Consider the following 18,003-nt stretch of genomic DNA (forward strand, 5'->3'; position numbering starts at 1 on the left):
GACTCCTAATTTCTTTGTGTCTGATGGTTGCAGCTTCTCTGGGGAGAGCTGCATGCAGTGCATCCAGAGAGATGGAAGATCCAGTATCTTGCTGCTAATTATTTTACTTGATATTGTTGACCCACCAAAAGCATTGGTGTATACCAACACCTTTGGTGTACAGCCAATGAGCCATTCCATGGCTCACAGTTCCTTTCCTGGGGCAATCTCTTGCAGTGTAATGAGCAGGAGTTATTGGGATTTCTTTGTTCTGTTGGTGGGTGCATCTCGCTCGTCTCTGTGGCAGGGTGGGCTGTGCTGATGGCAGAAAACTGTGCAAAGTGGCAAAAACCAGCTTAAAATTAGCAAGTCTGGATCAAAACCAGCTCATTTCTCCGAAAGTGCTCAGTGCAGGTTTTCTGTGGATTGGATAAAGTCCCATCTTAGGGCCAACCACAGCACAATGCTGGAGAAAATGGAGCAGGTTGTCCTGTGGCACTCCCTGTGCCACCTCTCCAAATTGGGCTCTGTGGGTGCAAAGCTATGTACAGATATTACTCCTCACGTTCCAGCTGTGTCCTGCACAGCTAAATGACATTTTGGGCACAGCTGGTGGGCCCCTGTTGTACTGGTTTAGGTTCACTAATTTGAGAGAGATCTACTCTTTGTTAAATGGCTTCACCTAATCAAAGCTTGGTGACTTTTGAGCATTTTTTAAGATTTGAGTTTTTTTTTTTTTATTCTTTTTGTCAGACACAGAGTAAACTGTTACCAACTTCTCTTAAAACATCATTTCTGTGATGCAAAACCTGTGCATTCAGCCTCGAGATCCTTGCACACTGTGGGGCTGTGCCAGCCTTGGGCACAGGATGGTCCCAGAGTGGTGCTGCTCCAGGTGTGGTTGAGGAGCAGAGAGCCACCTGTCATGAGCATTTCCATGAAAAACGTTGATTCCCGTTAGGTATTTTTGAATGTGCCATTTGTATCTTGCTGGTGCTTTGACCTTTAGAGGTGCAGAGCATGATTTAATTCCCAGAAATTACCCAAATAGGTAATGTCCTAAAGGTTGCTGGTTTAGGTTTATGGTTAGGGTATGTTTGTCTGTCTTCTGTATTTTTTCACTCATTCTGAACTTCCTGTATCTTCTGTTAATTCAAGTCCTTGTTAAGTCCAGTGGATTCTTTCCTCTGATTTCAGTCTGAGCTAGTCCCTATTCATTTGATTTGAGCTGTTTTCAACTTGAATTGGAATTTCAAACTTAACAGTCCTTTGAAACAGAAGAAAAGGACTCAGGATACCAGAAAGTGAGTGGGCTGCAACAATATTTCTAATAACTTAAAAGACATTTCTCTAGATAGATATTGTAGTGTAGTAATGAGAGTATCACACAACTTCCTCTTTCATGGATAGCTGGCAGATGGAAATCTGGAACACTTTGCTGTATGTGCAGGTTTGGTTTCAGATGTGGGACCTGAATATCACTCAGGTGTGTGTTTTCTTCAGGGCAAAAGGCATTTCTTGAAGACAGCAACTACCAAGCAACAGTTTGGTGCCAAATTAAGGATGGCATAGAGAAATGGAAGCTTTGCTGTCAATGCCACAGAGCTTTGGATTAGGAATTTGGTGGTGCTGATGTGAAATATTTTGTAAATATGTAACATATGATGTAAATTTTTAAAATATTTTGTAAAATATGGTGTAAAATACGCTGTTTTCCTTGGAATCATGCACCGTGTTCAGTGATGTTGTGAGGTAGGACTGCAGTGGGGCTGCCATGGGGTTCTGTTCATCTCACAGCACTCCCCACTTTCCTCTTCCTTCCCATCATACAGAAGTGGATGGTTTGGGGTTTTTCTAACAATAACCAGCAAAGCCATCACTTTGTTCTCCCTGAGAAGGGCAAGTTTTGCACTTTTGTGGGGTGCAAAGTGACTTTTGTGGATCGTGCAATTTCCCAGTGGGAGCTCAGGCTTTGGAGTAGCCCAGCTGGCACTGGAGGACCGACCTTAGAGCAATTAACTGCAAATTGACTGAAGCTTATATGTCAAAGACAGTCTGAATTTTAATTACACACAGCTTAAGATATTTTAAAGCAGCTAGCTTAAAGCACACATACAAAAAAGAAAAAGCAGGGAAGTCACCTAGTTTTACCAGAAGGTAAATGTAGAACTTTTGCCTTCATAAGCTTCATAGCTCCTTGAAATCCAAGCCTTGCTGTCTTGATTTAAGGGGCTTGAAATCTGGAGCCTTTTTTGCATCATATCTGATTGCTTAGATTTAGTATTTCCTGAATTCTTAATTTTATTTTAATCAATTTCTGCTAAAATTTGCAATAAGTTCCCTTTTAGAGAAATTTTGCTTTTAAAAAATAATCTAAGCCTGGTTATTATTTTCTAGCAAAAATGTTTTCAGCTTAGGGCAGATAAAAATGAAAACTAAAAAAAAAAAAACATTTTATTGCCAAAAAAGCACTGGTATAATTCAAAAGCACCTCTTGCTAAATCATTTGTGAGTGTCTCATCAAAAGCAGAGGATATGGTCTTGTTAGCACAGATCAGGGCTTTGAGAGTGGTTGTCATGCACCTTCTTAATCTTAGTTGTTTTAACCCTTTTCCAATGTTTTCTACCCTTCCCTCCGAGCTCTGATGTTCTGTAATTTTTTGCTGCCTTCCCCTTCAAAGGCAAGTTTGCCAGTATTTTTATGATTAACTTTTATATGTCTGAGTTTTTCAGAACACTACCAGGTTATAACATAGTGTTTAAAAGCTCATCTTTTTTTATTAATCCTACCTTTCTTTATCAAACCTGAAAGTCCTCTTTACATTTCAGCTTTTATTTTATTTCATCCTTCAGGAAAAAAAAAAAAAAAGAGAAAGATATTGGTGTAGGATTTGAAATTTAAGGAAAAACTTGCAGTGGCTCCCATTGTGCTTGCAATCTGGCAGCTAACTGAGCTACTCCACTTGGTTTCAAAGAAATAACAGGCACAGCAAACATATTTTTCTACCTGTTTTGTTTTTCCTTATCTCTCAATGATAATATCTAGAGATGTGACATAATGGCTCTATGAACTTAGACAAAAGAAAAAGATTTATGGATTTTGTTGTTGCTGTTTAAAGAAGAAGCTAGCGATGTTTCTGCTTGCAAAACATTTTATTTTAAAGTTCCACAAGTTTAGATGTCAGGCTAAGGTTTAGCATTACCACTTGTGTGGTAGTTGGAGAGTGGGAGAATGCTAATTTAACTTAATGTGCAGAAAAGCAAGGTGTAGTTACTGCTGTGCTGCTAGATTTGAATGAGCAAAAGTCAATATTATATAATATATAATATATATTAATGTTCTTTATTAATATTCTTTATTATATATTTATCATAGAATATAGAATATATATTATACAATGTATATTATAGAGTATATATTATATATGAGTATTTTGGCACTTTGCTCTTTTCAAGTGGCCCCTCTCCCTAAATATCTCCTACCTCCTTCCCATCTTTGTTCTCTCCCAGAGCACATTCTCTGCATCTCCAGACTCTATGATATGAGGAGAGTACACGGAGCTCTCACTTGCACTCAGATGAAAGACCTGATTTGTTAATTTGAGCTCTTTTTAAAAACAAGACCTAAATTAACTATTATCTTAATCAGCAATAAAATACATTCTTTCAATTACTTGTTTCGCTGACTTATTAAGAGAACTCTAAATAGTTTCAGCGAGTATTGTTGTAATTGTTTCCTCCTTTGATTTTCATTTCCTCAGTTGTCATCATCTCCTGGCAGCGGCAGCAGCTGTAGAGCAGATCTTTCAGCAGCCTTGTTAATTGTGGAGAAATTAATCTGATTTCAAGCCCTTTATTGATACAGGGATTGGTGTGCCTTAATGTGCCTGCTCACCTCTCACAGCCGTTTCTTCCCGTGCCAGCCCAATGTGCAGGTTGGGTCATTATCTCCCCTGGTTAATTGCTGTGTCCCTCTCAGGTGCACTGCCTTCCTCCATGGAAATACAGAAACTTGTGTGAAGCAGCTCCCATGTCTGTAAGAAACATTGGTTTTCAGCCAGCCTGTGTTCCTGTTATTCACTTCCATTCTGTGCATGCAAGAGGAGACTGTAAGTTATATTTATGTGTAATTCCATTGAGCTGTTGCTGTTGTCTTGTCCAGTCACCTACTGCCATAAATCAGGAGGTATCCTCAGGAGGAGCTGGGATACCACTCCCATGGCCCTGAAATACTGCCCAGCCAAATGGTGGCACCAAAATAGCCCTGAGGTTTTTGTCTTGAGAAGCTCTCAGGTGAGCTGAAACTGCACAATGCCCAGTGCTCATGTTGTGCTGGCTGTGTTTCCTGAGAGGAAAGATAAGACTCCATTGTGGAATAAAAAAAAATTAAGAAATTATATATTAAACAGTCTTTTGTAATAAGGGAAAAAGATATTATTATAGATTTCCATAACTCTACAAAGAATACTGAAAAAAAGTTTTTCTGCAGCTATTCATATTGGCATATTGGCCAATGCTATTGGCATATTCCAAATTAGAGGGTTATTGTTATGCAATCTGAGTATTAATATGAGATGCATACAACTGAGCAGCAGATTCTTTTTGTAATCCTGTTTGTGATCTTTACAGCTTTTGTGGTGCCACAAATTAATTTTAGCATGGTATCTCAATTTCCAGACTGTCATCTGCCTGCCTTAATTGCTCTGCCTGCTATAAAATGTTACCTGTTCCTGTCATCTGCAGCAGCTCTCTGGTGAAGAGCAGCACCCTCTCCTCATCTTTGTGCCATGATAACTTACACACCATCCTGGGAATGCTCTGCATTTCTTTGGGATGAGCAGTGACAGATAAGGATAGCATGGCACCATTTTAATGATGACAAAGCATCGGGTTTTACTGTCTGTGACAACACCAGTGGCAGAGGCAGGTGCAGCTTGCCCAGCTGGGGTGGGGTTTGGGTCAGGTTGTTGAAGGAAGGAATGGAAGCTGTGCTCTCTACACGAGTATCTGCCAGAGGTGTGCAGAGCTCTGCTGTGGGGAGGAGCTGGAGAGCCCTGCACTCTCTGGGTGATGGCTGGGGTGGGATTTGTGTTCCTGTTCTTCAGAGCCCTTCTTCAGGGGCTGTTGGGTGAATGGGAGATGAGGGATGAGTGTTTTCTAGTGTTTTCTCCCTCTCTTGCTGTCACCTGAAGTCAGGCAGCTGGGGGAGAAACTTCACACGCAGTTCAGGGTTGTGAGTACTTCAAAAATGAAAGTTTTAACAATGGCTTTATTTGTAGAGTTGCTCTTTATCTTGTTGTTTGAAATGCAAACAGCAACATAAGGAAAAGAAATCAAAAACATCCCGGAGAAATGCTGTTTGGGATTCATAAATAAGTTTGTTTATTAAATAAATGAAAATCTCCATGAAAATCTCAGACTCAAATCCCATCAGAACAGACTTAGCCTTTCAGCCCTATGAGACAGACAAATTCAGTATCATGCAGTTTAAAACCAGCATTTCTTCTGAGTGAGAGTTATAAAATCAGCATCCCATCTTTCATTCATTGGCATCAGCCTGCTTGATGCTTTATTTTAACAATGATGATTTTTATTTGGGAGACTATCAGCTCTTCCTCACACTAGCTCAGTTTTTTTTCAGTGCTTGTGTATGTGCTATATATATTTGCAAAAGACCTCACATTTGTTCAGATGAGAAGATAGGTCATAGAATTGAATGATAGAGACAAAAGGTGAGACCAGCTGGAAATTCATTCCTATTGTGAAATGCAGCCTTTTGCGAGTGACTAGTGGTTTAAGCTCTGTGTATAAACTTAAACCAAAGCACAGAACTGGAGAACAACCCCTGTTCAGTCACTGCACTGAAATGGCATTTTCCTGCAAGCCCTGAATTTTTTATCTCAGTGCTTTTAGCAGTGTAGGTGTGCCTACAGCCTTATGCATATGGAGACTTGCTTGTAGAAAAATATTCTGAAATTATAGTATAAAGGGCAATCCTGGAGTATTGAACTTGCAGTTCAATGTGGGTGAGACCACATGCACACCTGCATGCTCATGCCAAGGCTTAAGGTTCCTTTCAAAGAGTGGAGGGTTTGGGCTCCATAAATGTTTTCAGTGATGTGTTTTTGGTGACAATACTCCAGATCTTGCTGAGAATGATTCTTCTCTTTGCCTCAGCTTCCAGGGACCTTGAGTTCTTGCCTGGACTGACAGAAAACATTCCTGCTCTCATGTTTATGGTGCTGTAAGGTGGCAGCAATGAGGAGGCCTTCTGGTGTGATACTGAAATGTCATTTTTGTCACAAGTATCATATCTCTCATTGGTCCAGGAAATCTCTTTCAGGTGGTTAAGCTAAGCTAATAATTAAAACTTGTTTTTCCTGAATACAGATATGTACATGAAGCATTTTCCCTGCTTTAGGTGCTGGATTTCTTGGATGCTTCCTCTGCATTCATTGAAGGGATAATTGACTGAAACTTGTCACTAAATTGGTAATTGTCACTGAAAGTTTCAGATTGTCAGTTAGACAGAGCCAGGAAAGTCCTTCAGATTCTTCATCTTGAGTGTTTGTATTTTTCCTACCTTCTAGCTGCCATATATGTATTACAAGGCAAAGAGTCTAAAACAAGCCTTCAAATAGTTAGTTTTCTTTTTCAGATAGTAAATTGTGTGTCTTATTTCAGCCACTTTTTCACTAATTCTATGTAAAACCAGAGTTTTCATTAAATCTGTGTAAAACCAGAGCTGCATCCAGCATGTCCACTCAGACAACATCCCTGAGCAGAGGCAAGGTGCTGCTTTGTGACTAATCCATTCTCTGCAGGGTTTGGGAAAGAGTAGAAGCCAAAATTCTGAGACTTTGAAGCTCCTGGAGCACATGAGGAGTTTGCAACTTCTCTGTAAGGCTGATTTACCCATAGTGGCCTATGCTAATGCATTGCTCCTTCCTTGCACACGCCTGCTTCGTGTCTCTGCGGAACACTGGGAAAATTGGAAATATCTTTGAAGGGATCACGAGGGCTGCCAGATGATATCAGATGAGTCAGAGGTCTGTTACTTAAAAGGAATCCTGCAGGACTCCTGTTTTACTGGTTTCCATTCTCCTCTGGTCTCCACTGGAGACTAATGGACTAATTGGGCTAAAATATTACTCAAATGAAGCTGCTGCCCTTTCCTAAACTAAAAGGGGTTACTGAGCCACTGTTGTAATTTAGTTATTCAACAGAGAAGAAATGAAGAATAAATTAGTTATAAATATGCGTGGGATGGCTTTTTAATATACAGTCTGCTCAGTGTTATTTTGCAGTAGGTGCTCTGCTGAAAACAGACAAACTTTGTGAGATGGAGCTGGTGCAAGGAACTGAGCTGGGATCTGCATGACAAAGCCTCCGTGGCTTTAGGCTTCCTCACCAGTGCTGTCCTGCTTGTGCCAAAGTCAGGAGTAATTTTCACCTTCAATTTTATTATTGGGCTTAGATTTTTGAGCACCCAGATTTAGTTTTGTCTGTACTGGGGAGGTCTTGTGTGTTTATCTAAGTGTGTGGGATGCACCAGATAAGACTCTACAGGGTGATTCTGCGAGCACAAATCTGCTGGTACTGCTGACAGAAAATACTCTGGATGTTGTCTGCCAGAACTCTGCGGGGAAAATGAGGGGTGGGGGAAAGTGTCACAGGAGCTGAATTAACTCCCAGTGTCGGTGGGAAAGGAGAGAATTAAATCAACAAAATGTGGAGCATCAGATTGCCAGGACCAGGCAGTAATCATCCATGACTTGTGAAGGAATTCAGATGGGAAATAGACACCCTAACAGACCATTTGGAGGAAACGGCAGCAAAGAATAGGGTTAGTAAACACAAAGATAAATATGTTATGTTGCAGAAGAGTTACTGTGGTTTGTGTAAACAGAAGTTGTGTTTCACAGATTGCTGCAGCTCTGCAGAGGAGTCAGGGAGAGATCCTGGTGTTATCTGCTCTGATTTGAGAAGGATTCAACAGGTCTCTGACCAAGGGCTGATGGAAAACTGACCTGTCATGAGATCAGGAGTGAAAGTCTCCATGGATAAATAATTGGCTAAAGGAAGGGAACAAAGGGCAGAAATGAACAGACAGTTCTGACAGCGTGAGGAGCCAGTGGTGCGGTTTCACAGGATGAGTGTGCTGCTAGGGTATCTGCTGCTCAACAGATACCATCAATGATCCGAGAAAGGAGAATTTATAAAAGGTTGCAGCTTCTAACAGGTTATTCAAGGAGTTGAAACCAAAACAGATTGCAGAGAAGGATCTCGCTGAAACCAAGACAGATTGCCTAGAAGCATCTCACATTAGTGAGTGACTGGTTGGAAAAATTAATGGCAGGTAAAAATCTGTGTGTATAAATTGTGAAGTAATGCATATGGGGGGAAATAATTCTAATTTTGCATACAGGGTGGTGAGCTGTAAACTAGTTTTCCTCTCAAGAGTGTCAGTTCACTGTGTAGTACCAATGAACAAAACAAGCAGCATGCTAAGAGTTATTAGGAAAGGAGCAGTGAACAGTGTTATTGTGTTTACATAATTATTATGTCCATTAGTGCTGTATCTGTGATCCACACATGGGAGGCTGTGCTCCTTTCTGGTAGCTCCCTCCCCTGCTCTATCTCCACAACAGAAAAGATGTGAAAGAATTCCAAGGACACCAACATAACCCACTTATTTGTTTGGAAGATAGGAGGTTTCAGACATAATGACACATGCAATTTCAAAGTTAAATGAAGTATTTTGGTGTTCTAATAATAGCCACAGCCAAGAAATGTGAACAAATGAAGATTTAGATCCAAGAGTTTGTAGAGAACCAGAGAGAAATGACCAGAAGATCTAAAAGAGATCTAAGCTGAGAAATGCCAGGTATAAGTTAAAATAGCTCATTAAAAACATCTATGTTAATAGGACCTTTCATCACCTAACTGAAAGTGTCTTTTATATTTTACCTAGTCATTAACTCATTGTTCATGGTTCTGCTTCTGGTGTAATGGGGGCTTTTAACAGGTTCTTTTCTGAAGGGAATATCATTTTTGCTTTGTTCACATGGTAATGCAGGATAATATAGATTCCCATAATCTTGTTAATGTATTGTCATATTTGAAAGGCAAGATGTTGAAACTGTGTATGAAAGTATAAGAATGGAAGGATCTTTGCCATGTTGGCATGCAATGAAACTTATTTTCCATCCCTCAGTTCCTAGACTCTAATTGGAGAGAGCTCCAGAGACTCTACACTTGCAGAATAGTTCATTCTTGAGACAGGTCTCAAGCTGAGAGAAGAAATGATGTTCAGAAATACTTTTCAAGGAGTAAAATACACAGATTATTTTAATTCTTAGGTATGATATATGGTGGGGTCTCAACTGCATGGCTGTAAGTTATTTTGCAAAATGTATTAGACATTTTTTACTCTAATGGCGCTGATATCATGTTATTTTTGGTCTTGTTATCATTTTGGTGTTGTCATTTTTGAACTGCAGTTTGAAGAAAAGGAAAGCAATGGCACAAATAATTACTGAAAGCAGAAGGAGAAACACCCTCCCCAAAATACCCCACCAAAAAACCCCTAAGAGCAACATCTCTGTGGACAAAACTCTTGTCAGTGCTGATAATGCAAGAAATACTTGGAAGAGAAAGTGGAAAAAGCTGGGAGTGCAGCTGTCTGTAATTAATTGAAGGAATGCTATAATCACTGTTATTAGCACAACTCAGACAATAGTTTTGGCAAATATTTTTGTAGCAAGTTAAATCATCAATGAAGATGATAAGGCCCAGCATGAGTGTGCTGGGGATGATGAAAGGCAGCAGTGGGCAGAGGGTGACAGGCACACACCCACAGCAGAAACCTGCCAAAACCCCTCATTCCCCCTCTCCTGCATGGCATTCCTGCTCCTTCAGGTAAAAAATCCACCAAGGACACCAATACAACCCACTGAGGAAACGTGGGCCTTAATTCTGTATTCTCTCTTGACCAAATTGTGGCACTGCACAGGGCAGAAGACAGAGCTCCTGCTCTGCTCCAGCCCCTCCCGTGCCACAATTTCCTGTGGGGGTCAGTGCTTCAGGGGGCATGGAGGTGTTCAAAGTGTTTGCTCAGTCCTTGCCAGTGGATTACAACTCTCAGACTGCTCAGCTGGGTGTTTTTAATGCATGTAATATACCTGAAATACAGCCAGAAAAGCTGTATTAATGTTATATACCTGATGTACAGCCTGAAGAGCTGCATTAATGTATATTAAATACCTGATGTACAGCCAGAAAAGTACCTGCAGCTTATAGCTAGAGCAGCACTTGCTGAGCTTCAGCAGGAGCTGTATGTTATATACCTAATGTACAGCCAGAAAAGCTGTATTATGTATGTTACGTAGCTGATGTGCAGGCAGAAAAGCTGTATTTATGTATGTTATAGCTGTATTAATGTATGTTATAGCCATATTATGTATGTTAGAGCCGTATTATGTATGTTATAGCTGTATTAATGTATGTTATAGCTGTATTATGTATGTTACAGCTGTATTAATGTATGTTATAGTTGTATTAATGTATGTTATAATTGTATTAATGTATGTTATAGCTGTATTATGTATGTTATAGCCGTATTAATGTATGTTATAGCTGTATTACGTATGTTATAGCTGTATAATGTATATTATAGCTGTATTATGTATGTTATAGTTGTATTAATGTATGTTATAGCTGTATTAGGTATGTTATAGCTGTATTATGTCTGTTACACACCTGATGCACAGCCAGAAAAGCACCCACAGCCTCTGTGGCTGGTGCAGCCCTGGCTGAGCTCCAGCAGGAGCAGGGCAGGCTGTGCAGAGTGCCCCGTCCCAGCGCTCCCAGGTGCGGGGCAGCGCCAAGGGTCCTTCCTCACCCTCCTCCTCCTCGCTGGTCCTGCTGCAGGCTGGTCCCGGCCCGGGAGCGGGCAGCAGCTCCAGCTGCGTGGCATTTCAGGGTTTCCATAGCGATGGGCAGCGGCCACGGCCACCTTCCTCTCTTTAATTAAAGAGCAGATGCAGGGAAAGCTGATCTCTCCTGACCCTCTTTAAGCTGACATCAACACGCTAATTGTTCTCAGCGCTGGCCTCCCCCCAGCAGGGCAGCTCTGTCCTTTGTTCCCATCAAGGTCTTGCCTCTGTTTAGGGTAGAGAAACGGGAACTTCTTCCAGAATCTCCTTGCGGGGACTCTTTCAAGTAGTGGCTGCTCCACAGCAACTAAAATCTCGTTTCTCCATTAGCAAGGTGGGTACAGAGGGATGAATGCTCCTCCCTAAGACAGGAAACTTCTGGCAGCACTAGAACTCCTGTTTGTCTGTCACAGAAAATAATTGGGCTTTCTCTAGGTGTTTAAATGCATAAAATATTTTATAAAGAAAAAGTGCTGCTGGAGCAGTCAGTCTTCATCAGCAATTGCTCTGCACCAGTGTCAGAGATTGTTATGGCTTTTCTGTGGGGATTGAAATTGCACATGGTATTCATATTAATGATAGGCAAAAAAAATTACATTATTTAATGGCTTCTGCTGTATTATTTGCCCTTTTTGTTTAGCTTCAGGCTAGAGTCAATAGGCAATTTAGCTCAAGAAAAATAGTCACCAAACAAGAAAAAGGATATTATTCATCCCATGCAGATGTAAGCAGCACGAAAAGAGTGTCAGATACCAAAATCAGACTTGCAGAAAGCACATCACATAAGTTAACTGGTGATTGCCACTGGATGTCCTCATTGCTGAAGTGTAGAGTTCAGCTACAAGATCCTAAAGATCATCAGTGACAAGAACCCTTGAAATGCAGGAGGCTATTCAGGCTGTTTGTACAGGGAGGTGGAAGGGCTGATATCCTTTGTTGTTATTGTCTCCTTTATCTCTGGGCTTGCTTGAGTTGGAGCAAGATCTCATTTTCATGATAGCTTTACAAGGCAGGAGGTGATTTATACATATGAAACACATCCTTCTAACACATCCACAACACTCAAAAAAAATAATTACTTCAGCTGTAGAGCCAAGCTATCTGATGAAACAAGATTTACATTTGGGCTCATGAATTGCTTTGTATAGAGTGCACATGACTTCTTCCCATAGCATTTTGTCTTTCGGAGTGTAAAAGAGAAGCACAGAATTTCTCAGTTGGTCCAGGAAGTCCAGATCACTCTGTTGGTCATGTAAATACTCTTTCTATGGCAGTTCTTGGTGTTTGTTGTCTAAGAGGAGCAAAAAACCATAGAAGAGGCTGCTGAATATTTTGCTGGCCCCTGGAAGGAAAGAAGGAAGAAATAAAACCATTTTTTTTCCTGTTATCTACAACCTCAACTGAGAATTGAGGTTGAATAGTGAAACACTGACTGAGCCTACCCCAAGCCACCGTTCTGTTACCTGTAAGGGATGTGGTCTCTATGAAAATCCCCCAGTTCTGTGGCCTCAGTAAGTGTTTAAAACAAGCCCAGATATTCCTTCCTGTGAAACAGGAAAGAGTGCAGAGCAGTGCTGAGCTGCACAGGGGCAGCCCTGGTGAGCCTCCCTGCAGTTTCTGGGTTCCAGGGTGTGGGACTGTGCTCTGCTGCATCGTGAGGATGGAATGAAGGTGTGAAGCTCACAGCTGAATGTCAACATCCCACAAGCGCTCCTTAATGCATTATGCTCCCACTTTAATTTGTCTGTAGGCATCTGAATTTTCCTTATCAAGTCAGGGAAGGCTGACAGGCACAGCCCAAAGTGCATGTTGGCCTTCTATTGAATTTAGGCAGTGTGGGGCTGCTTTCCTGCAGAACCAGGAGTCTGGTTTATTTGACTGCAGCTTAAAAATGGCAGACTATTCATTTAAACCCAAGTGCTAATAATAACACTGATGTAGAAAGAGCTTTAATAATCTCAAACAATGGTGATTTGTGACTTCATTTCTGCCAGGAGCAGGGCTGCAGAGGGGAGTGCTGTGCCCTGTAATAAATGGCAGTGTGAGATCCAGCTTAAGCCAGGACTAAGTGCTCAGTACATCAGATTCTTCTGTCCTCATTTCAGCTCATCCACAGTCAGCCTTTTCTGCAGAAAACCTACCTGAAAGGGCCAGCTTTCTTCTAGGGAGGGCCTCTGCATGCTCCTGAGCTTTTCTTGCAAGTTATTTGATGTTTGCTCCATTATGGCAGCGATTTTAGCAATATTTTGCAATGAAAGTTACTTGAGCAGATTAGTAATTGGCCCACCCATTTCCTCAGCATCAGGAGGCCAATTTCCCTCAGAGAACTGTCAACTGCAAAGCCACAATGCTTGTGAATTTCTCCAAAGTTGCATGTTTGCTTGTGTTTATTTCCTTTGTTTCTAAATACTGGTTTGGTATTTCCTTTGATATTGACAAGTTGTTGACAACACACCAAAGAAATTGGATATACTGTCTATACCAGGACCCCTGGTTTTTAAGCATTTTTTAAAGATCATTGTCATTAAGCATTTGATTTTTTTATGTGCAAAGGTCCTGAAGCCAAGCTCTTTAATATAATACATTCCTATATCTGAAAACCACAAAGAATCTGTCCGGCCCCCTAGCAATGATACAAAGGGTCCTACAGGAGGTTCAGAAGGTTGTTTGCCACTCTGTATTAATATAGGAATGGCTGCTTATATAAGCCAGAAGTTCTTGTGAACTTTTTAAAAACCAGACATTTTCAGTATTTGAAATGGAATTTGGTTTCATCCAACACTTTCCTGGTATAATACGGATTTCTAATGAAAGCATATAGATCTAAAAGGGAGTCTGCAAAGCTGAGCAGGAGGAACCCACTCCCTTTGTGTGTCACAATGCATTATCCTGTCCCTAGTCCTCAGAATGGAAGCAGTTTTATTAAGGCTCTGTGCCAAACATGAGGGGCACTGCTCTGAACAACTGCTGGACTTTGCCTGGGCAGGGCTGATGTGGTGTGGGATGGATGGATGGATGGATGGATGGATGGATGGATGGATGGATGGATGGATGGATGGATGGAGCTGGATGGGTGGAGCTGGATGGGTGGAGCTGGGATGGATGGATGGATGGATGGATGGATGGATGGATGGATGGATGGATGGATGGATGGATGGATGGATGGATGGATGGATGGAGCTGGGATGGATGGATGGATGGATGGAGCTGGGATGGATGGATGGATGGATGGATGGATGGATGGATGGATGGATGGATGGATGGATGGATGGATGGATGGAGCTGGATGGATGGAGCTGGATGGGTGGAGCTGGGATGGAGGGATGGACGGATGGAGGGATTTGCTGCCCTCCAGTAGCTGCCAGCAATGGGGATCCCAGGGAGGAAGCAGGCATTGCACAAGGACGTGCTGAAAAGACAGAAGCCTGTAAAGCTGCAAGGGTTGTTTTGTGAAATGCCTGTGAGTGGCCAAATGGGACAATAGCAACGCTGCTAATTCATTTAATTAATATGTAATTTACTTGGAGTTGTGTTCATTCTAGTCTGTCTTTCTTCAGAAAGATGTTTTCTGCTGTGGTGAGGCTGTGATTCATTTCCATTTCACTACTTTCATTTTCATGGTCTTTTTGTTAATTGTCAGAGCCTGTTTGATGATTACAGTGGCTAGTAAATGCATTGCTAAATTATGGTCATGAACAACAATGGGAAAAAAGACCCATTCATGTAGAGGTTTTTTTTCTTTCTTTTCCTTTTTTTTCTTTTTTTTTTTTTTTCCAAGCCATAGACTGTGGTCTGCTCCCTAGCAAAAACAAACAATGTAGTATTTCTCCTGCCCTGCTGCCTTGCTGCTTTCTTGTTTTTCTCTTTCATATGTTTTTTCATGGGGTTCTATGTGTTTGCTGTGTGCCAATCTGGAATGGAAAGGAGGAAGCAGAGCAGAAGTTGGAGTTCAATGGATCTCTGATGGTGCAGGGGCATTCAGGAATCCTGGTGGAACACAAACCCCTGGAGCATCCCATTTCTGCTGGGGTGATGCTCAGAGGAGGTTCCCACAAGGAACGTGTCCAGCTAGGACATTAACTAACAGATAATTAATTAATAATTAATTCTGCAGCAGAAAGGGAGGCCAAATTTCAAGGAAATGGAAGCACTACCCCTCTATATTGTGGTTGTTTTCAGTTAAGCTGTGCAGAAGGAAACAGGACTTGAGACTTTTGCCAGCTTGGTGTCACACTGGGCATTACCACAGGAACTCTGCATGGAGGGTGATATTTGCACACAGGGCTTTACATTTTTCCTTGCTTTTGGTTCTGGTGTTTTGTTCTTGCTCCACAATTGCAGCTATGAAAGCTGCTCTCTTCAGTCTGTCTCTAATTTCAGTCTTCTTCCTTTTTCTTGCAGAATTGTGGCATTTTCAGCTTGAAACCATCTTCCCTTTAGAATTTATGAAAACTTCTTGCACAGACAGAGGTGGGAGATTATTTTTGGCTTGCAGTCAGAAGATGGCTTGGTGCTGTCCAGCCCGTGTGAGGGCTGTTTGATCAGTTAAACTGTGACACAGGAGCTTTCCCAATGCCATGGCTTTTCTCTTATAGACAGGGTCTGCATTGGTCTCAGTGTACTGGAATATTTATTTTGCCTGGTTCAGAAATGCTGTAATTTGAGAATAAATGTCCTGGTAGCAGTGGTTACATCACTTATTCTTGAAAGCAATACAATATTGGATAAATTTAAGATGTTCCAGCTGAGGAGTTGTGTTTGTAAATGAAATCTTTTGTGTTGTCCATTAAATGCAGCTCTGATTGACTCAGCTGAAGGGAGTGGTGCCCAACGTGTGTCATCCAGGCATTTGTCAGATATTTTAGTTCATTTCATTTCATACATCTTGAACTATGCAGGCAACCTTGTCATTGCAATTTTCACACCCTTTCTTTTTCTTTGTTCTATATGTCAGTGAAATCTTATCTCTGCAGTCTTCTGTCATAGGTTAATAGTCTGGAACAAACTTCATTTAAGACTCTTACATAGGAAAAATGGAGAGAGATTATAAAGCAAGTTGGTGGCCACAAGCACTGTTGGAGAGATGGTATCTCAGAGCCTCTGATAGATTTGAAATATCAACCACAAGTGTGGTGGAGGAGGAGAAGAGGCAGCCTCAAAGGATTGACTCACTCGGTTCAGGTGCTGCCTGAACCCTCGCACCTCCTCTCTCATCGCAAAGTTCCAGTTTTCTATGGGCTTGCATGGATTTGCCTTTAAGGATGGGGAAAAACCCACAAAGGTCAGGCCTGGATTTGCATTCCTTCGGTGTTGTTGTTGTTATTGTACACAGAAATAAATCTACAGAGGTGTGCAGAGGCTCCTGGAAAATCTGAGACAAAGTTTTCTTGTTTCACAGTCTGACAAAAAGACCTGCACTTATTTTTCTTCGGTGCATCCTTTATTGACAGGTGCAGTTGCCTCTTTTATACAAGTGACTGTCTTGTTTACATGTTCCTCTATTTCCTCCATTTCCAACTGCAGTTTCTGTTTAAAATGTCTCAGAACAGCTTTTAAAAGCTATTATTTTTGCAAAGAAAGGTAAACTGCTGGGAGACAAAAATGATGCAACAAAAAGGGAAGGTGCGGGGTAAACCCCAGCTGACCTAAAATCTGCTTTTTGCCTGAGAGAAGCCGAGTAACATTTCCCTCAATCCCTTGCAGCACCTGCTTGATGCCCTCTCTGTTAAATCTGTGAAATCTGCTGTCCCTTTGATCCTGGGCTCAGTCCTGCAAAGAACAAACTTTGCTGGCCAGGATTCAGACCTTGAGGGGGCATTCTACAATTAATGACTTTCCTACTGTTTCCTCTGGGACACTGCTGTTGTTTTTAACAGAGCGTCTTAACTCCCATCCATTCCCGTTGGTTTAATTGTTTGTGCTCAGCCAGTAATTATGGCACTGTGACTGACATCAGGTTCAGAAAGTGCAGCATGGTTTGGGGTTTTTTGTGAGGTGCACCATGGATCCTGGGCTCAGAGCCGGGGAATCCCTGGACAATCCCTTCATTCAGACCCTGGCAGAAGAACATCGAATTTGGCCTTTTTTGCTTTACAAAAGTTCAGCAAAGTGGCTCTTGGATAATGCTTCACCAGAGACCCCAGCTGCCCAGTGGGCAGATGTTTACAGATGCAGTTTGATAAGCAAATCAGGACTGTTTGCTGGTGACAGAATTGGCTTCCTGAAATGGGGCACACTATTCTCCCAAAGGAAAAGAGCTTGGGAACCACTGGTGGACACAAAGCCCAGATTTTTAAGCTGATCTTCACCTGCTGATGCTGGACCAGAGCAGTTCTTGGCTGGAAGGTCCAGCTGTGGTGTGAGAGAGCAAAATTTCCACCACAGCTGGGGTGTCTGTATCCTGAGTGCCCAAAACCTTTGGGAAGCACAACTTGATACCAGCTGGTCCCCTGGGTCAGGCCTGGCACAAAAGGAATGAATTTACCCTTCCATGGGATGGTTTTACCTTTTCTTTGTAAGATTTAATGAGAAATCCCTCTGAGTTAACTGAGACCCTCTAATAGCAGCAGTAGCTCAGGTTTGCAATTTTAGCACTTAGCCAGGGTTGGATGAGTTTGCATCTTCAATACATAACACAAGAGAGCAGACCTGTGACAAGCAGAGCTTTTTCTTTAAAACCAGGCTGATACGAATCTTGTGGGAGTAGGATGCTGAGGTGAATTTTTGTGTATCTTGGGGAAGGAGATAAGTTTGAATGAAAGTCACTTCTTACCAGGATGTTTTGCAAAAACGGAAAGAATGACAGTCCAGGAGGATGGGTGATGTGCCAGAAGTGTTATTATCTGTATTCTTTGAGGAACTTGTTTGTTTTCTCTGATTGTGTGTTATTATCTGATCTCAGGAATTAAGGCTTCTCTGGTGCGGTGGGATTTTCAGAACATAACCAAGATTCATTGGGTGCTGCAGAAGAAAAATATTTTTGAAGTTGTCAAACACTTCCTGCTCTAAGACTGTAAAGTGTTGAATATCTGCCTTAGGCAGATTTATTGATTTATTTAAAGTTACTGTTCCCCAGACATCTGCTTTG

At 41.6% G+C, this 18,003-nt stretch overlaps 1 protein-coding gene across 7 annotated transcripts in view; it reads left to right on the forward strand.

Annotated features, from left to right (window-relative positions):
• The window catches only part of SOX5 (SRY-box transcription factor 5), a 595,693-nt gene that overhangs the window by 216,786 nt on the left and 360,904 nt on the right, over positions 1-18,003 (forward strand). The window contains exon 4 of one of the 7 annotated variants that reach the window (XM_063155720.1): positions 3,959-4,088. The exons of the other annotated variants lie outside the window; for them this stretch is intronic. The gene's annotated coding sequence lies outside the window, so the exon portion shown is untranslated. The remainder of the gene's footprint in view (positions 1-3,958; positions 4,089-18,003) is intronic. 7 annotated transcript variants of the gene reach the window in all.

The sequence above is a fragment of the Melospiza melodia genome, chromosome 4, assembly GCF_035770615.1.
Source record: "Melospiza melodia melodia isolate bMelMel2 chromosome 4, bMelMel2.pri, whole genome shotgun sequence".
Classification (NCBI taxonomy): domain Eukaryota; kingdom Metazoa; phylum Chordata; class Aves; order Passeriformes; family Passerellidae; genus Melospiza; species Melospiza melodia.